The sequence below is a fragment of the Alexandromys fortis genome, unplaced genomic scaffold, assembly GCF_014885135.2.
Source record: "Alexandromys fortis isolate MF-2015 unplaced genomic scaffold, M_Fortis_MF-2015_v1.1 scaffold_27, whole genome shotgun sequence".
Lineage (NCBI taxonomy): Eukaryota > Metazoa > Chordata > Mammalia > Rodentia > Cricetidae > Alexandromys > Alexandromys fortis.
The window spans coordinates 1,734,474-1,754,862 of record NW_026067952.1 but is presented as its reverse complement, the minus strand read 5'-3'; the positions used below and the strand labels follow the sequence as shown (position 1 = coordinate 1,754,862).

The 20,389-nt window shown below is 51.7% G+C and overlaps 1 long non-coding RNA gene across 6 annotated transcripts; it reads left to right on the top strand.

The window, feature by feature from the left end:
- The first annotated feature begins 774 nt into the window (after positions 1 to 774).
- Positions 775 to 19,960, top strand: LOC126507140 (uncharacterized). Of its 6 annotated transcripts, none has more exons than XR_007593433.1 (4): positions 775 to 886; positions 2,079 to 4,516; positions 5,395 to 6,783; positions 19,450 to 19,960. It is a non-coding gene; the product is annotated as an uncharacterized lncRNA (long non-coding RNA). The 6 variants fall into 6 exon arrangements; XR_007593429.1 differs by lacking the exon at positions 19,450 to 19,960 and adding an exon at positions 17,488 to 18,668; XR_007593432.1 differs by lacking the exon at positions 19,450 to 19,960 and having other exon boundaries at positions 2,079 to 3,952; positions 4,086 to 4,516; positions 5,395 to 9,626.
- The last annotated feature ends 429 nt before the right edge of the window (positions 19,961 to 20,389 follow it).

The following is a 20,389-nucleotide window of genomic DNA, read 5'->3' as shown; positions in this document are numbered from 1 at the left end:
ACAGCCCTGTCTGGTTTTTCACACGGGTGCTTGGGATTCTAGCTCAGATCCTCACACTTCCTCCCCACTGAGCCATCCCCTCAGCCCCTCGAGTGAACTTTGCTAACATTCTTTATAGACTTTTCTTCCTCCTCTACTGGGGATTGAACCTGGGACCCTTGCGTGCTGGTGGAGCATCCCCTCTCCCCTCTTCCCACCCCCAATCCCCAAGCCATGTCTTCAGTCTTTTCAATGGGGTTTGTTTCTGTGCTCTGTGCCCCGTCTCTTTTCTTTCACTTTGGGTCAGGGCTCTCTGTTGAGTGACAAGAACAAATTTGGGCACAGAGAGACCAGTTTCAGCTGCTTGTGATGGTTTAATCACCCCACTTAACGAGCCACTTCCAAGAAGAAAGCACATATTGCCTGGGTGAGGGGACAGACACCTTGATTGGCAGGCCTTCCTGGGTGTTTGTGGGAATGCCTTGTTCCCCTGAAGAGAACTGGGCTGTTGTTATCATGGGGAAAGCATGGAAGGGTAGACCATGGGAACGTGGCTGCCTGCCCTCCCACACTAGTTCTAAGCCCACCCTCCTCTGGTATCTTAGCTTATCGCAGGAAGCTCTCTTACTCCAGAATGAGGTTTGTAAACAGAGCAGCCAGCTTAGACGTCCTTAAAATCACACCATTGTCCTCAAGGACAGATAAAAGGGACTGGCTTTTAGAATTCTGTTTGTAATAAAAAAGAACAATAGAACCCTGAAATACTAGCATTCAATAAATACGTGTCTGAACAGCTGTGCCACTACGCGACACGAGGCCCCTGAGAAACGTGTGCTCCTGTGACTTCTAAGGTAGCAAGACCTCAGAAGTCACCTGCCTGAGACCTCCAGGAGACGCATGCAGTGGGGTAGGCACCACGGCAAGGCACATCGTGGATTTCCAAAGAAACGATGAGGGCTGGGAGGACGGTCCGATGGCAAAGCGCTTGCCTGCTTGGTGTGGGTGTGAGGGCCTGAGTTCAGATCCCCAGAACACACACAGAAACGCTGGGTGCAGTGTGCAGTGGGGCAGGCCTGTCGTCTCAGTGCTGGGGAGCTGCAGACAGGAGGGTCCCTGGGGCTCGATGGCTTGCGTATTGTGAGCCATAGATTTTGCCTTAAAAAACGAGGGGGGCAAGAGAGATGGCTCAGCGGTTAAGAGAACTGGTTGCTCTTCCAGGGGACTAGGGTTCAATTCCCAGCACCCATATGGCAGCTCACAACTGTCTGTAACTCCAAGATCTCACATAGACACACACGCAGACAAAACACCAATGCACGTGAAACAAAAATAAGTTTTAAAAAATTAGGTGGATGACACTCCTGAGAAATGATGCCTGAGGTTAGCTTCTGACCTTTGCCCTTCTCACATACATGCGTCCGCACACGCACTCACACACGGTGATGAGGGAGCAAATCACTGAGCAGTCACATTTAAAGGGGGGCAGATAAAGGGGCAAACAGGAGCTCACTGTAAACCGGGGGGGACAGTCACCTGGACAAGGAGAGCAGTGGATGCAGAGAACGGAGACTGCCCAACTGGTGGATCAGCTTCCTTCGTGACTCCTGGAAAAGCTGGAGAGGGAGGGAACTCTGAGGATTGTTCTGTTTCTATGCTGCTCTGTGGAGTTTATGACCCCAGTCCAACCCACTGCAACCCGCCCACTGCAACCCACCCACTGCAATCCACCCGACCTTTCCACCCTATCCCACCCACCCCACTCCAATTCACCCCCCCCCCCACCTAATGCAATCATCCCATCCCAGTTCAGCTATAGCCAGCTCAGGCTAGCCCTGGTCAAACACAAAGGAGGGGAGAGGGTGGGGGAGTAGGTGGCGAGGAGTGGGTAGGGGAGTGGGTGGGAGGGAGTGGGTGAGAGGGAGTGGGTGGGGGAGTAGTCTACAGAAGGTGGACAGCAGCTTGTGGCTTCCTAGACTCAGTATCTGGAGACAGAGCTCTCTGGCCTCAGTTAGGACTGAGACCTGCATGCAGAGGCTTGAGACTGGGGCAGGGACAGTAAGTGCAGGGCTTTAAGGGACTGCTTTCTGGTTGTGCTTCAGGAACAGCAAGGTTGGGGTCAGCTGTTCCATGATGGGGAGCAGAGCCAGGTAGGAGGACCTGGCTGGTGGTTCAGAGGAAGGCCTTGATGGGGACACGATGGCTCAACTCCTCATCTCCCACTGGCTGCTGGGAGGGGCCATCCTGTAGCACCCTGGAAACATCCCACAGGAATAAAGCCAGGAGAGCATTTAGCTTCACTTGGACTGTTGAAGCTTTTTTATGGTCCCCATCCCACCTTGGTCTCTCTCCTGTTTCTTGGTCTTCCTCTTGGCCTGTCCTTATAAACTTTTTGCCCCTCTGACACCGTGTCCCCAGCCCATACAATTTCCTGTGCCTTTCTGAGGTGATTTAAACACAAGCCCAGGTGCAGCTGTCATCTCTTGTCAACGCCCACAGCGAAGGAACAGGAGGGACAAAGGAAATAACTGTGTGACCTCTGTTCAATCTGGCTAGAACAGGGGAATAATGGTTGTGGTTGATGGTGACATTCCATTTGAGTGCCTGGGTCAACGAGGCTTCAAGACGATGAACGATGAACAACCGAGTGATGCTTGTGGAGGCACCGAGGGTCAGCCTGGCGCTGGAGTCAAGGAAGCATGTGCTCACAAAGCATGCATTACCGCTGTGCCTGCTATTTGCTGTGTGCTGGTCATGGCTCTTGACACTTCACTGGTGCGGCCTCACTCGGCAGCCCTGCAGAATGTTCACACTGTTCGCAGGTAAGAAATGGAGGGCCAGGTTATTGGAGCGTGCTGCTGGTCCTCACAGTTTGCTAAGAGATGTGACTACCAGCTGTCAATCACAGCCTGTGCTGGGTAGCGCATTCTGCATCCGAGGAGCCCAGTATTAGTGGGACAGGGTGGACAGCCTTCTGCTACAATTATAGATCCCAGGCTGGGCATCTTCTTAGGTCAGTTCACATACCTGGTGACTGCAGCCCAGGACAGCAGCCTTGCAGATGGGGCTTATGCTGGCCTCTGAGGCTTAAAACCTTCTGCTAAAGCCTCTGTTCCCTACGGTAGGTGTATGCATGTGTGTTTGTCTGTATGTACGCAGAAACCACATTTGGGTGCAAAGGTGTATTCGCATATATGGGTATGTGTATTTGTATGTGTGTATAAACGTTTGCACATAGCTCCTGGGGCCTCATAACCTGGATTTGTATCCCAGATCAGTCACTGGCTAACCCATAACTTCAAGTCAATGATACAATTTTTGGATGCTTCTGTGTCCTCCTTTGTCCCATGGTAGCCATCATGTCCCTCCTCACAGGGCTAATTGGAGATGCTTTGTTTCCATGACACTCGGAGAAGGGGGAGTTTGACACAAGATCAGTGCTGGGCAAACATCAGTCAGTGCTGGGTCCTGTGACCCTTTGTCCCCTGAATGCACAGTTCTATTCCCAGAGTGACTGCCGTGAGTATCTGGCTCCTATGAAGGAGAAAGGGAGGTGCATCATGGCCCAACTAAGCTGGCTGGCCTTGAACAGGTGTGTCACCTCCTTGGGCCTTGATTTCCTCTTCCAAGAAATGGGATTGACCGTCTGCTTACAGGGAGGGAGAAGCCAGTGGGGAGTGAGCACTTGGAGTGTGCCTCAGTGTAGTGATATTTCATTTGTAGTTTAATAAATAAATCTGGCCTTAAGATCAGAGAGTAAAACAGCCACACTGATCAGCCTTACAGACCAGGCAGTGGTGACACACACCTTTAATCCCAGTAGCCACACTTGTTTGCCATAGAAACCAGGCAGTAGTGGTACATGCCTTTAATCCCAGCCCTAGAGAGGGATAGAAGACAGGAGGAGACAGCTGTCATTCACAGTCTCATTCCAAGATTCCTGGAGGGAAGATCTCCATTTTGGACTGAGGTTGAGGTAAGAGCCAGTGACTGGCTGCTGTGTTTTTCTGACCTTCAGGTTGAACCCCAATATTTGTCTCTGAGTTTTTATTAACCGTGCTTCACCTCGCCTCTCTGATCTCCACCCATTTTCCAACTCATTATTCCAGGCTCTGTTCTTGAGCTCCTGCTGCAAGACCCCTCCCCTGGACCCTTCCTCGAGTGTGTAATGTGCTCAGACAGCCTGATGCAGCTCTTGGTCATCCCCTGTGCTGACAATCAGCACCCTCCAGGTGCAGCCGGATGCCATCACCTGCCCAAGCTCTGGGAATCCTGACAGGCCAGGTTGGGCCACCTGTCCTCATCACACGGATTAAGGAGACGAGCAGGAGTGAAAAGCAGAGAAGGGAGATGTGTTCATTGTGGCCGCATTGGGAAGTGACCCCCATGTCTGTTTTGGCGGGCCCTGATAGGAAGTTTATCTTTCCAGAGAGTGGCAAGAGGTCTGTGCAGCTCAGCAGTTCTGGCCAAGGACTGGAAGGCCCTGTCCATCATGACCCACAGCTGTTCTGGCTCTGGCCTGTCCCCACAGAGCAGTCTGGTGAGCTGCTAGAATTGTGCGGAACTCTTTCCAGAGGCAGGTCCCTCCTCTGTCTGGCACCAGGGTTTCAGCCTTGCCCTCCCCAGCATGGGATTTCTGGAGAGAGTTTAATTCTGTGGCGTCCACTGTCCCCGTGATCTGAAGGTACAGATGTCTCTCTTCAGAGCATCTTCTCTCCGGCCAGCATGGTCACGTGGGTTACATTGCCTGCTTTCATAAACAAAGCATTACTGAGACACAGCTGCCCCGTGCTCTCACGTCCTGTCTACTTTCTTATTTCAAGAGCTCAGGCGAGCGTAACCCCATGGTTTAAGCATCCCCCACCTGGGCCCCAGTCTGTTCTGCTATCACACTTGACAGCCGCAGGCCTGGGAGGGGCCCTTAGAGAGGAGGAGCTGAAATAGGGGTCTGGGTTGTTTGCATGCTTTAGTTTTTCAAGACAGGGTATCTCTGTGTAGCTTTGGAGCCTGTCCTGGAACTTGCTTTGTAGACCAGGCTGGCCTCGAACTCACATAGATTGACTTGCCTCTGCCTCCCAAGTGCTGGGGTTAAAGGCAGGGGTCTGTTTTCTGAGGTGATTTTGGAATACTTTACAGGGGTTATTGGATGGAAGGCAGGGTGGCTTGCTGTCTGACGATCCTGTGGTCCCCAGCTCTCATGGGCAGGAGGCTGTGTCTTGGATGTCAGTTTTCTAGGCTTCCCCAGGCCAAAGGAGACCCCCAGGAGGGAGAAGTTGGGGCTATGGTCAGATGCCCACCTAACAAATACTGTGCAGGACACGTGGGCTGTGCCAACCCCTCTAGCACCGCCAGAGTCGATTTCAAGTTCCTAAGGCGCTTTCTTGGGCATTGGCCCTTTTTCTTTTTCCTTTTCTTTAGAGTCGGGGTATCTTGTAGCCGAAGCTGGCCATGCAGCTGAGGATGACCTTGACCGTCTGATTTTCCTGTGTCCTATGCTGGGATTCCAGGTGTGAGACACCACTCCTACTTTACACGGCATTGGCACCGGGGTGGAACCCAGGGTTTGTGAATGTCGGGTGAACACTCTAGCAACTGAAGCCCAACCTCAGCCCCACAATGTTGTTCTCCTGTGACTGTCCTGCTATGAGAGTGTGGTCTTTGGACTGTAATGGAGGATGGACACGGAGGAACACTGTCTGCCGTTGTCGGAGAATGCATCTTGGTTGTAAACATGTCCCTGCCTCTTAGTCATCTCTGACAAGATGAGGTTTTCCTTCTTGGGATAGATGAAGGAGCCGCAAACCTGGAGAGGAAGCCCAGACTCAGAGATGGATGTGTCCCAGGTTTGCCTCCTCAGGCTGTTTGACCTGGGGCAGAGGTACCAGTTCTTAAGAGCTGGGGTGGGGTGGATTGTGAAGTCTGAAACTCCAGTGTTTAATGGTTTTATTTCCAAGATGAGGAAACTGGGGTCTGGAGATGTGACCCTGTGGGTAACCCAGGGACTCCATATGGGGACATTTGGGGGCCCATTTGACCTCAGCCTCCAGCCACACAGACCCTCCTCTTGCAGCCTCTGTGTCTCAAGGAGATTGGAGGAGAATCCTGGAGTCCTTCCCACTTTGGGAGGACTGACAGGCTCCATCACACCTCTCCTAATACCCCCAAACCCATCGTCCTGTGTCCCCTACTATGGACAGTGCCCCACTGGCAACAGCGATGTCAGTGAACCATATCACATTCCAGATTCACTCATGGAGCCTGCTGGTACGTGCTGCCTTAACTTCTGCCCCCAAGACAGACAGCTGCTCCCACGTTAGACTTTTCACGGCCATAACAAACACCTGACAGACACAGAACCTAAGGGAAGAAGCTTTGGCATGGTCAGAGGTTTCAGTATACGATCCTCAATTCTGTTGATTCTGGGCTCTCACTTAGACAGGGCATCATTGCAGATAGGAATGAGGGGGCAGGGGGCAGGAAGGGGGAGAAAATGAGAACAGTCTTCAAAGGTCATGTTAGTGACCTGTTTTCCTGGTTATGCCCTACCTCCTAAAGGTTCCAGAACCTTCCTAAACAGCACTACTGGTGGGGACCAGTCGTTCAATGTATGAGCCTGTGAGGACATTTAAGATTCAAGCTGTTGGAGAATTGCCACGAGGAATTGAGCCAGGCAATATTCTGTAGCCATAAAGAATGGCTCATCCCCACCGTGATGGTTCAGCTCCACTGCAGAAACAATACACCCGGTATTGAAGACAGCTCATTCTGTTTCCACTCAAACCACACAGGAAAAGCTGTAACTTCCTGGTAAGTCCCCACGTCGAAGTGTAGCTACCCACAGAAAGGTTGGGGTCCTTCCCTGTTCCGATACATCACCAGTCTCAGCCTGTAGAGATCGAGTCTGTCTGCCTGTCTGCCAGTCTGCCAGTCTGCCTGTCTGCCAGTCTGTCAGTCTGCCTGTCTGCCTGTCTGCCTCGTTTTTCTTACATAAGCCATAGCAGCCTCTGAGCATGTATTCCCCCCTGGGGTTTGACTATGTGGAGCCAATGCTTAAAGTAACAATTGACTCAATAGAGGGAAACAGAGAAAGGTGTGTGTGGCTGGGCCCGAGTCAGTAAGCAATGTCAGAAGATCAGAGGGGTCTCCAGGGCCTGTATCTCTCTGAGTCTGTGGGACGCTGGGTTTCACTCTGTGGGGAGGGAAAGTGACTGAGGATGGGAGAGGGAAAGCATTGGGATCTTGCTGTCTTTAGAGTCATGTTGGCCTTCATTTCCTTTCTGCATTTGTTTGAGTGACTATTTGGTTAATACACTCCCTGCAACCTGTCCTCAGAAGAACTATCCATTACATAGGAACCATAATAAGTTTCTTCGCCGTTGCTCGGTGTGGTGATGGTGCTATATGAACACTGGTGACAGAGATGAGGAAGGGGAAGAAGGGTTAACCTTGACGCAGGACTCGTCCTGTGTCTGCTTTTGAGAATGGGAGCCCCACATCTGCAGAGAGCGTGTTAACTTCGGACAGCAGAAGAGCTCTTCTGCATGCAACCGCACTGAGCGTGGAGGTGACTTTGTGCTGAGCAAGAACAAGTAACCAATTGTGAGCGAGCACTCAGCCAAAGGCCTTCGTGGTTGTGGGCACAATGCTGTCTATCACCACCAGAGACAGAGGTGTTAAAGGGATAGATTGCAGACATCTGGTGTTGCAGTTAGTGACTTAGGCAGAAGCCAGCTCTAAAACCACGGCCACCTGCCTAAAGATTAGGGAGTGTCCCACCCCTCCCGCTCTCTCCTCACCCTCCTCCTTGTCCACCTCTTCTGCTCTTCCTCCCTTCCTTTCCTTTTCTCTCTCACCTTCCTCTTCCTTCTGTTCTTCCTCATCTCCTTCCTCCCCTTCTTCCTCTTTTTCTTGCCCCCTCCTCTTCTTCCTCCTGTAAGCCCCCCTTCATTTCTTGCTCCTCCTTTTCCTCTTTTCTCTGACGGAATCTTGCTCTATAGCTCACGCTGCCTCAACCTTGTAATCTCCCTGCCTCAGCGTCTGCAGTGCTGATTCTCAGGGGTGCCAACACATTTGGCTTTGCCATTCTTTGGAACCACATAGAAACTTACATTAACTCCACACCATGGAAGCAGCTGCGCTAACCATAGGGTCCGAGGTGTTGTCTACCATTGGTCATGTCTGGACCAGTTAGGGGCTCTGAGGGTATTAGTCATGGGCACACACACACACACACACACACACACACACACTTTTCAGTCAGAATCTTGTGACATTAGGACCAGGAACTTCATGAAATAAGAGGTTGGAATGGCTCATGACTGGAGGACCCACATTTGGCCCAGAGATCAGTTGATGAAGGAGTCTTGGTCAGATGTCAGCACCCTCTGTTGATGCTCTGGGTAATGAATGGGGTGTCAGTATTGGTGTCCAGAGAGTGATCTGGCCATGTGAGCAGCTTTGTGGGCTGAGAGCTTTGGACTGTTTGGTTGTATAACTGCTTTAAATGATGTGTGTGCATGTGGTATGTGATGTGTGTATATATGTGTGTGTATGAGTATGATGTGGATATGTATGTGTGTGTGTGATATGTATGTATGTGTGATATGTGTGTGTGTGTAAAGTGTGTGTGCACTTGCGCCATGAAGGATATGTAGCAATCAGGTCAGAATGCAATCCAGGCCTCTGTTCCTGACTCCCTTCTCCTCTGAGTCAGGGTCTTTTTTGTGTTTTGGTGCCGTGTGCTCCCAGCACCTGGCCTAAGTCTTCTTTTACCCCCATATAGAAATTTACCCGTCTATTCCTGCCATGTTTTATTTTTAGATTTATTTTATGTATGTGTTTGAGTGTTTTCCCTGCATGTATAACTATGTGCCTACAGAGGCCAGAAAAGGATGTTGGGTCCCCTAGAACTGGAGTTATAGATAGTTATGAGTTGCCGTGTAGGTGCCAGGAACCAAGCCCTGACCTCTTCCAGAACAGTCAGGGAGTACTCTTAACCGCTGAGTCATCTCTTCAGCTCCTGTTCCACCAAGCTTCCTGTAGAAATGTCAGGATTACAGACCCATTTCTCTCCTGGCTTCTGGGAATTTGAACCCAGGTTCTCACATAAGCTTGGTAAGTGCTTTTATCTACTGGGCCATTTCCTAAACCCTGTGGCTTTCTCATTTCCAAGTCTGCTTCTGGCTTCTCCAGGGATTGCGCAGCTGGCTTCTCTGTCTTAGGAAGTCCTGCTTCTGTATGTATCCATAAGAATGATCCTGCTGCCAACAGAACGAATGATCTATCCACAGTGCAGGAATAGGGAAGTGCCTACCGACCAGAGAGGCAGATGGCCAAGGATGTGCCTGTGCCCGAGATGCACTGTGCTGCTGGGACCAGGTCAGACAGCCAAGCAGGGCAGAGGTTGTTGCTCACCCACGCTCTCTTTCACCGAGTTCTTCAAGAAGCATCTCTGAGGTATCAACCATTCCAGGCACCAGGGAATAAGGATGGACAAGGCAGAAAGCCCCTGTCTTCAGAGAGCTTCCACTACGGTTGCCGGGTGTGGGAGCCAGACATCTCTGTTGCTGGGACAAACACCGGTGGGAAATAGTTTCAAGGTGGAAGGGCATCTTTTGATTCACGGGTTCAGAGATTTACATCATGGCAGCCAGAAAGCAGAAAGGGAGACTGGAGGGGAGGTGGGGTGGGGGTGGGGTCAAGCCTATGCTTTCACTTCCGGGTTTTCTTCCTTACCTCACCTCACCACCGCCATTTTTGTTTGTTTGCTTGTTTTGTTTTGTTTTGAGACAGGGCTTCACTGTGTAGTCTTCCAGAGATCCATCTACATGCCCCTGTTGGGATCAAAGATGTATGCCATCACACCTGGCCCCCACCCCTTTCTCATGAAATAGGTTGGCTGGGACTGTGTACAGTCTCTACCAAGAAGAGTAGGGCCATTCATCTCTCCATGTGCAGGAGAAGCAGACCTGAGCCTCACTCGGTCTCAGTGAGCAAGTCACTTGTCCACTCCCATTTAGAGATGCGGAAATGTCAACAAACACATCTGAAGAGCAGGGCAGGGGGAGCTTAGTCGTGCAGATGGCAGGAGCACAGAGGACAGAGGAGAGGCTGCATTCACAGACTGCAGCAGTTTGGTCCTGGAGCCTAGAGGTGGCTATGGAAACCCTGGCCAGAGCAGCCAGTGCTCAGCATAGCCACAGAGGCTCCAGACAGGAGCAAACAGCACAGGTTCCCAGAGCAGCGAGAGGCAGGAAATTAGCCAGAGGCTGACTAGTTCTTAGCTGGACACAATGTGGGTCATTCCATGTGGAATCCAGGTCCTTCAGCTGAGGCTCAGTACAGTGACTGGTTCTCACAGGGAGATTGGGGGGATGGTGACTTAGCAGCCAGGGGAGGTCTCTTGGATACCAGGGCAGCTGCCACTGTGATTCATGGCGACTCTGACATCACAGGGCGCCTTTTGTGATGCAAAGTCAAACATTGTCTAGACACACACCAGGGGCCAAGGGACATGCAGTTGTCCTGTGTGGCCTGCTGAATGGGACCTAGAAACATACGGTTTCCATCATGTGCTGAGCTGGAACTGCGTGTTTTGAGGTTTGAGACATACACATGGATTCAAAGACTGTCACAAGGGAAGAGGTCACTCTCACTGATCCCTGGAAGCAGAAACCAGCACACAACACAGGACCTCCAGCAAAGCGCTAGGGTTGGAGCAGGCAGAGGGACTAGGTGTGTACAAGGGCCACTAGGGTGGCCTTTGCAGGAAGGGCAGGGTGAGGCAGGCCAAGCAGGTGTAGCAGGACTCTGGGCTGTCCCTTGCTGTCCCTGACCTTAGGGGTGGTTAGGGCAGTTATGCAGTGACCTGGTGCCCAACAAGGAATGTGCTGAATGTGCGTTCTGGGCTGGGGCTGGTTTGCACTCAGACAGAGACTGCAGGCAAGCTGCTTCCTGTGTCTGGAGGCTGGTCACCCTGGCAAAAGCAGGTCTCCATGGTTAGCAAGGACCTTAGATGCTGAAATACCAGAAAACAGAGCATAAAAGACCTGATTAAATGCAAACGTGTGCATGCATGCACACATACAGACATGCATGCAGATGCACACACATGCATGCACCCATACACGTGCCTGTATAAACAGTTGAGTTCAAATGTCTTCCCCATCCTGGAAGCAGTCATCACCTCCGTTTCCCAGAACAGGCCTTTTTTGTGCCCTCTAATTGTAAGAACACTGGGGACGGCAGTGATGTGGTTAAAAGAGAAAACAGCTCCCCCTTATCCCGCAAGTGTTATAATTATGCACTGTGTGTGCCTTTACATCTTATTTGGAAAGTATAAAAACCAAATAGAGGAAAACAAGAGGCTCAGGCAAACAGCCAGCTTCCCGTGGGCAGAACCAGGAGGGACTCAAAACGGAGGGCAGCCTCTTCAATGTCACCCGTTCTTCCACTTGCTCAGGGAAAGAGGCCCCGCCTCCTGCCTAGGTGTTCCCGATGGTGCCACACTCCCTGTGCCTCTGTCTGGGATACCACAAGCAAAGAACGGGAGGCCCGCTGAGGAAGGAGCCCGCTTGGCTGTGTCTTGGCTTAGTCAGCCCCGGGTTCTAAATGAAAGATCACGGCTCCCTTCCCACGGTCCATCCAAGAGGCCTCCACATGAGTGAGACACCAGAACCTCTGTGTAAAGGTACCATGATGTCTAAGCTTTATGTCAACCTGACACACCCAGGAAGAGGGAGCTCCGGTTGAGAAACTGTCTCCAGGCCACACCTGTAGGTTATTTTCTGGATGGCTAATTGATGTAGAAAGACCCAGCCCACTGTGGGCGGTGCCTTCCCCAGGCAGGTGCTTTTGGGTTGAATGAGGAAGCTAACTAAGCTTGAGCGAGTTGGTGAACAGCCAGGGTTGCCCCATGGTCTCTGTTTCAGGTTGCAGCCCAGCTCCCTGCTGAAGCTCCTGCCTGCTCTGGCTTTCCTCAATGGTGGACTGTAAGCCAAACAAGCCCTCTCCTCCCCCAGGTGCTGTTGGTCAGTGTTTTATCACAGTAGTGGAAAAGCAAACTTTCTGTAAACAAACCACTCAGGTCTCAAAGGAGAAGCCCTCAGCTTCACAATGGAAAGGGTATGCAACATGACACAGAGAATGTTCTAGATGAACAGTCTGTGTGGAATCAGGGTTCTGTTGCTGATGCGATGGAGAATTACCTCTATGTGGTTCCATTGACCTTGGTGCAGCCAGCTTTTCGGTAGTGGCTGCTTTAACGAACCTATGTCTTTGTGTCAGCGACTGCGCTTGCTCAGCTCCCTGCCTTTCTTAGCTAACAGGATATGAGCTTCTCGTCTTTTCTTGAAATTCGCCTGTGTGTGAGAGTGTGTGTGTGTGGCTGCATGTGAGTGTGTACACGTGTGTGTACTTTGTCAGCTCAGCTCTCTCCAGCTCAGGACCTGAAGTTTTTAAGCGCACGTAGCGTACTATATTCAGAATAAATCCTGCCCTTCCCGGCCTCCCTTGCTGCTCAGTGTGGCCACATTACTCTGTTCTTTCCAATGTACAGAAAGAGAAGCAAGATCTTGTAGCATTCAGGGAGAGCCCTTAAAAGTGGGGTTCTTTGACTCCCCACCTTTCTCCCTGTCCTCATGGTTCCACATAAACATGTCCCAGAGCCCCAGCGGCCCCAGTGGATGGGAGCCTCCCGCTGGGTGAAATAGGAGCCTGGGCCTTGTGAGGCTGTCCATGCTCAGAGGGAAGTATCTGGACCAAGGTACTCCCTGGTACAGAAAGAAGCCTGACTCACCCAAGGAGGCCACCCTGGGGTCCCTGATAGGCAGAACCACCCCATGTTAGACCAGCATAGATCATGCTTCCTGAACCTAACAGGGCTTTAGCAGCAGCAGGCAAGGGAAGACTCAGACTTTGGAAAACACAAAATCAAATTTTCTCTAGAGTCCTCTCTTCAGTTATGAACACAATCTGCGTGACAACATTGTGAATGTGAAGACTGTTTGATTCTAATTCTACACAGGAAGTTTAGGGAAAAAATATTCAGTGGCTGGGTCTGAGTCAGGTTCCTGCTTTCCTGTGCTCACAAGGGTAAGAGAGCCTACGTGTGCATACACGCCCCCCCCCCACACTCATGTATGCCTATCCTGTGTGTGCATACACACCTACACACACATGCACACACACACACTCATGTATGCCTAGCTCGTGTGTGCATACACCCCTACACACACTCATGTATGCTTACCCCATGTGTGCATACACGCCCCCCCCCACATGTATGCCTGCCTCATGTGTGCATCAAGCACCAAACTGTGGGCTTGCCTTACGGTGGCACTTCCACACTGTGACACCCTCCAGAGCCACATGGCTCTTGATAAATCCCAGACTCTGCTCAGGAGGAAATGGGTGGTAACTGAAACCACCTTTATAACAATGGAGATGAAGAAGCCATTAGCTGGAAGTGAGTATTTTGGAGGTCACCTGGAGTCCTCTCTGCAGCCAGTGCATCAGAGAAACTGGCCACTGGTGAGTGACCTTTTCAGGTGAGTGAGCTCTTGGGTGAGTAACCGCTCAGGGCAGTCATTTCTGTAGGTGAGCTCGCTCTCAGGCCTGCACCCTTCCCGGGTGAGTGAACTCTCCAGTCAGTGACTGTTCACTAAGTGACACTGTCAGGTGTGAAATGTCCTTGGGTAGGAGCCATCTCCAGGGCCATCTGGCAGGCACATGGTGAAGCCAGGCTTTAACCCCAGACTACCCCAGATCCAAAGTCCCCAGTCTAGCACCGCCTAGATGGTTTTCCAATAATTTTTTAGTGTTTTTCATTATGCCTCAGTAATTAATCTTGGCTGTAAGATTATTAAAAATTAATTATGAGGTCTGTTCTCCTTCAGGAACCCTGGGCTATGAACACTGACCTTGTGTTAGCCTGTCCTGAAGTGAGCTGAAGTGAGAGACTGTCGCTGCAACTGTGACTATTGAAAGAGTGGATGCCAAGCGTCCATCACACGAGCTCTTACCGCTAATAGCCTAGCGGAAACCAGAAAGCACTTTACACGGCCTCAAACTGCAGCTATTTTCTTGGTTTCAGCATTGCCTTTGCCGGAGAGTGTCACAGGCCTAAAGTGTTTGCTGTTACCTGCTGCTACCAGGTGCCACTGAAGATGGAATGTCTCCTTATATGCAGACCCCGAGCCAGGCCAGCTCAGCCTTGAACTGGCAACACACTTCGAAATTCCACTGTGGCTGCGTCTCTCATGGCCAAACGATGGGTCCAGGATGATGACACCAGTGCCCAGGTCTCCTTAGAGGTGGGAGAGAGGACCACAGAGAGAACCCAGAGCAGGACTCTGGGGAATGGGACAGTGAAGATGGTCAGATGTGTGTTGATGAGCTTGGCTCCATGCCTGATCCTGTCACGATGGGCATGAGTGACCACTCTCTTTGAAGGCCCTGGAACTAAATAAATAGAATTTCCCCAAAGCCCTCTCCTTCAGTGGAGAAAAGCCGAAACTCCAGGTGACCGGAAACTCAGGTTAAATTAGCAACGAGACTGTTCTGCTGTTGGGGCGATGGCGGGGGAGGCTTCTCGAAGGTTGGTTTATGTGCCTGTGTGGAAGTTCGCTGTAGGTGGGGGACACGAACTCTGCTTTAACATGGGAAGTCCCGGATGCCTCAGTTTGCCAGATCTCTTTTGTGTTCTGATAGTTTAGGGCATCGGCAGCTGCTGGCAGAGTAACCCTGCTTCCCTCCCTATCATGGGGGTTATTGTTCCTTCAGGGCCTCTCTGTCCCATGGGTCCCCTTAGGTCCTAGGTAGCATGACTTGAGAATGACCTTGGTGGTCTTTGGTCTAACTGAGACGTTCATACGGAAGGGGCAGGTTGGCTTTGGGAAAGGTACAAATTTCCAGAGATGACCAGGGGGACTTGGGCCGTAGTCTACGGGTCACATTGTGTGACCCCAGAGCCAGAAGCAGGTGGCTGATGGCTGGAAAGGACAGAGATCTCTGTAAACAACCTTCCGAAGGCTCCAGCCTTCAAGATTCCAGGGGTGGAGGGCATTAGGGATGGTGGGATCAGGTAGGATCGGCTCCCTGTGGCCTCCACCTCCTCTCTCAGGTCAGCCCTGGTTCATCTCTCCCAGTGACAGCAGGAGGTGTCAGGGGCTGCATGCTGTGGCCTGCTCACTTGGCTCACACAGGGGCAGCTCCTTGCCCCTTGCCTTTGAGTCCCTGGGAACCACTCTCTGTGGGGGGGATGGGGTGTGTTCACTGGATCTGGCCAATCACAGCCTGATCCTGGGGCTGGAGGTGGGGTCAGCCCCAGGGACTGCTGGGTAGGGGGGTGGAGAAGGACCAGGTGAGTGGATGCCTGCCATCTGCCCACAGGTGCCCAAGGCAGGAAAGTCACTCAGCTGTCAAATGGGAGGAATCATGACCACTCTTCCCATAATTTTTCTTTGCTGTCCTGAGGGTCAGATGAGGCAGGAGGCTAAGCATCCTGGGAGGTGAGCCCTGGAGGCAGAGGGCCAATGTGGCTATGGCTGGGGCTATTTTAAGGCTCCAGAAGTTGTTTCGTTTCAAGCGAGGGACAGACACTTGCTGTTCCTTCGCTGTGAAACAGATATTGCCTGAAACTGATTTAGCTGAAATTAGTTCTTGTTACACAAGTACATCACCCTGCCGTGAAACCTGAGCCTGACAGAGTCGAGGCCTCTTGTCCTCTCCCGAGACTGCCCCATGCCTGTTCCAGTCCCTGCCTGTCCAGTCCCTGCCGGTTGGGTGGGAGCCCTGCACAGGCCTGTTCTTAAGCTCTTCAGCATCCGTGTCATTATTCATGCCAGACACACAAACACCGAGTCCTTGCACAAATGCCCACCAAACCTCCACTGGGTACCTGGCTTGGTCTCTGTGGAGCAGATTGTCTGGGGTGGGCGGGCGATGGATCCAAAGCAAGGTGGGAGATGAGGGGCTAGTCAGGGAAGCCGGCTGGGATTCCAGCAGAGGCTGGTGTGAACAGGGCATGAGGGTGGGACTGGTTCCCTACAGGGGTACTGGGGCCAAGGCCCGAACTGGAACATGTTAAGGTATGGCTGTGAGCAGCATGAAGTGGGCCGTGAATAGGGAGAAACAGGTGGTGGGGTTGAGAGGGTAGCCCACAGGCCGGAGCGGCAGCTGGGCCCATGACTCAAGAGGCAATCCACATGTGTCTAAAACCGCATCTGAATACACTCACACACAGGTGGCACGGCCCTCGGGGCTTTGTTCTGCGTTCACAGGGTCTGCGTGCACCCGTGTGCATATATTGACTTCACCGTTCTGCACTCTGCAGTTCCCGCAGGCGGGGTCGTGCACACTTCAGGTTGTACAATATTGATTTCACAGTAAAGGGACTGAGGTGTGTGCGCGCCTTTGATCAGAATAAAATATCAGGTGGATTAGTAGTCATAGCAGATGCGGGGACAGGAGGCAGCTGGGAGTGTCATGGGATTTGTCTGTCATCCCTGGGTCAGCAAAGGTGCTGGTCCCCAAACCACTGAAGGGGCGTTGCTTGATAACCAATCCCCCAGCTCCACAGACCTGGCTATAGACTAACCTGCAGACAGACACAACCGAGCCTGCATCTGCTCAAGGAACTTATTATGTGGTTGGGGCTAGCCCCCAGAGTGGTCTCACAGGCATCCTGTGCACAGGCATCCTGTGCACAGCTCACTAGGGTCCTCTCAGGGGAGGGACTTCCTGGGTCTGTCACCACCAATGAGAGCCTAGGCCCGACACCACATACAGTAGTCTCAGGAGGCTTCAGATGTGAGCGAGCACAGAGGCTCCAAGTGCATTAGGCTGTAGATGTGAGGCTTCCAGAAAACCACCTTGCACTTTCTGCCTTAGCTAAGACCACAGTGATGCACCAGGAAGGGAGGGCGTGGCCAGAGCAGGGGTGAGGCCAGGAGAAGGAGGGCAAGATCAGTTTAGGAGACTGGACTACAGTGGAGGGTACATCAGAGGTGGCAGTGGGGTCTGAAAGGGACGAGTTGGTTTGCGTGGTTTGGAGCCTGGAAGGGCTGGGTCTCCAAGCTAGAAGAGGAAGAAGAGCAGGGACAAGGCAAGGCAAGCTGGGAGAGGGGCCAGGAGTAGGTGAGACCACGCAGGGTAGGAACCCTAGTGAGGTGCTGTTAGTGGGGAGGGGTCGTGCAGGCCTGAGCTGCTGAGTCTGCAGGAGCTCTGCTCCATAGGGGAGTTTCTCCACAGAGAGTCCTGACAGCTTTTTTTTTTTTTTTTATGATTTGTACATTTTAAAAATGGTAATTTAGTGTGTGTTTGTGTGTGTGCATGCACACATATGTGTGCATGTGACTGGAGGTCAGGCGACAGCTTGGAGTGAGTTCTGTTCTTCCTCCACCTGAGTCCTAGGAATTAACTCATCACCTGGGCAGCAAGCATCTAGGCAATCGTCAGTCTAGGCAACGAGCATCTTTAACTAATGAGCTACCTTGTCGGCCTTTGTTGAAGTTTGAACCGGACACACCAACACATGCCTTTAAACCCATGGCTGAAAAGAAGACTCCACCTTGGAGAATCAGCTCAGCAGAAAGAACCCTTCTGCCCCATAGATCCCCGCCTGTGAGGGTCCGTCCTGCTGTGTGAGCGGAGCCTATGAAGAAGTGGCACAAGCACCAAACAGGAACAGCAAGAGGCATTCCAGGCCCAGAGACACTGCAGAAGAAAGCCCTGTGCAGCCCCTTTGATGCGATTCTCTTCCTGCGTTGTGATATGTGGACCACACATTTTCATTGATACAGATTCAAGAAGTGTTCAGCTGCAGTGCCCGTAGAACCATAAAGTCTCTTGAACACGCTGCCCACCCTTGCACAGTTAGCCAGAAGAACTATTCCATCACCTCCTGCCCACCTTCATGTGCCCGTGTACACCCTTGTCCCAGCGTCCGAGCAGTAGTCTGGAAGGCATCCTCTATGCCTTCCCTCTAAGCTTCGCTTCTCAGCAGATCCTGCAGGGATGGCTGCACCAGGCCCCTCCTCTCTTCCACCCCCTGGCTCGGGACTGTGGGTTCACTGCAGGTCTCCCAGACTAGCCCTTGGGGCACGCCCCACCTGTTCTCAGAAAGCTAATCCTGTTTAAGTGATCTAGGTCATGTGACTCCCCTCCCTGCTCAGACTCCAGGGCTCTCATTCCCCAAGTCCACACAGGTCTGAGTCTTGGCTTCAGCCCCTACTCATCACCTCTCAGGTGTCATCTTCCCATGCTATCCTCTACCCCTGGGCTGCAGCCACGCTGGTCTCAAAGTCAGCTTTCCCCATCCCTCTCAAATGATGTCCTGCCATCCTCTCTCCTTACAGCCCTGTGCCCCCCGTAACCCCACAACCTAGACAGCTTCCCACCTCCTCCCACCCCTCCTGCAAAGCCCTTCTGGGCCACATCCGGTCCTCCTAGTATGCATCTTCATCCTCAGCTGCATCCATCCATCTGCACGGGTGCACTTCATAGTCACTCTTTGACCTGTCACTGTCCTTTGACCTCGCAACAGTGCCAGAACTATGGAAACCAGGCTCCCTGATCAGTGCCCTGCACACAACTGCCTAGAAATTGTCCTAGGCGGGTATGGCTGCTTCTCTGTGCGTGTTGTATATGTGAATGTAGTGGCATTTCATTTGTATTTTAATAAATAAAACTTGCCTGAAGAACAGAGAGTAAAACAGTTCCACTGGTCAGCCTTACAGTCCAGGCAGTGGTAACACACACCTTTAATCCCAGCAGCCACACTAGTTGCCATAGAAACCGGGTGTTGCATGCCTTTAATCCCAGTGGTGCACGCCTTTAATCCCAGCCTAGAGAGGAATATAAATCAGGAGAGGAGGGCTCTCAGGCTTAGTCTCATTCTGAGGTTCTTGGAGCCAGGATTGCCAATTCGGACTGAGGTCGAGGTAAGAGCCAGTGGCTGGTTGCTTTGCTGTTTTTGTTAATCATGCTTCATGTAAACGTGTGCATGCTTGTGTGCACGAGTGTATGGTGGCCGGAGGCCAACACTGAACGCCTTCCACAATGGCTCTTCCCCTTGATTTTGAGACAGAGTCTCTCACTGAACTTGGAACGCCCTGATTTGGCTAGACTGGCTGTCAGCAAGTCCCGTGGATGCTCCTGTCCCTGCCTCCCATGATGCCGTGCTCAGTGTTTACATAGGTGCTGGAAATCCAGACTCAGGTCCTCCTGTGTGTGCAGCCATGTCCCCAGACACTATTCTGTTGCATGCATGCATGCATGAATGACTGATTGAAAGAATGAATGAGAAAAAATCATGGGAAAAAGTGGGCTCTGAAGGAAGAGTAGAGACAGGGCAAGTGGCAAAACAAGATCTTGCTTTATGAAAAAAAGCACGTGTGTATAGTATCTCTGTGGTGTTAAAATTTCACAAGGAGGGCCAAGGAAGAAGAAAGTGTCTAAATGCCTTCCTTCCAGGGTGATGTTGAAACACGGGATTAGAGGAAAGAGACACTGCAGCCTGTTACCCACCTATTGCTGGGAGCTAGAAGACAAATCAAGATATTTAAACACATGTAAAACATCCACGCGTCTTCCCGCTGGAGGAGAGAATAGAAGAACCGGCTCAGCGCTCCGAGGAAACATCTTCTCGCTCCCTGCCAAGGGACAGACTTACAAAGGATGATATTTACATTTTCTCCAAGCCTCTAATTTTCTCATTTATCATTTGTCAGAGCCGGAGGCCCTTCCTCAGCGCATGGTGTTTGCCAGCAGCTAATGATCCCTTTACCAAACATCACAGCCCAGCCAGGAGCTTGTTAATGTTGCTGAGGCTGCTGATTTAACGCCTTAGTGTTGCAGGCAGGTCTCGGCCCCTGGATCACAGGAATGCTGCAACCCCGAGGCCCTGTGCTTCCTGGAGGCCCCCCCCCCCAACACCAGGGAACCATGGAAACCAGTCCAGCCCCAGAGCTGGAGATGGCTGAGCCCTGAGGTTAGCCTTGGAAGCCAGGTCTAAGTTTCTAGAACTCCACCCAGAGGTTGCAGGCTGGATCCCATCTTGCTGCCCCACAGGGAACACCTGAGGACTGGAGCCACTCAAGGAGTAAGCAGAGGCATGGGCAGGGTTTCTAGGGCTCCAGCCTGATTTTTCTGCCTTGGCACCTCTTCTTGCTCTCTGACGCTGAGCAAAGCCGGAGTCCATGAGAGGCATTCTGTCTAGTCCAGGAACCAGGAACGTGATAGCACAGAGGATTCTGGTTCTTGTGACACAGAGACAATGGGAAGGGCCAACTCCTCTGGATCCTTCATTATAAACCAGTTTAGAGGCCTGTCATTAAGACACAATCTTAAAAAAAAAAAAAAAATAAAAGTGTTCTTTTTTGTTGTTACATTGTGTGTGTGTGTGTGTGTTTCA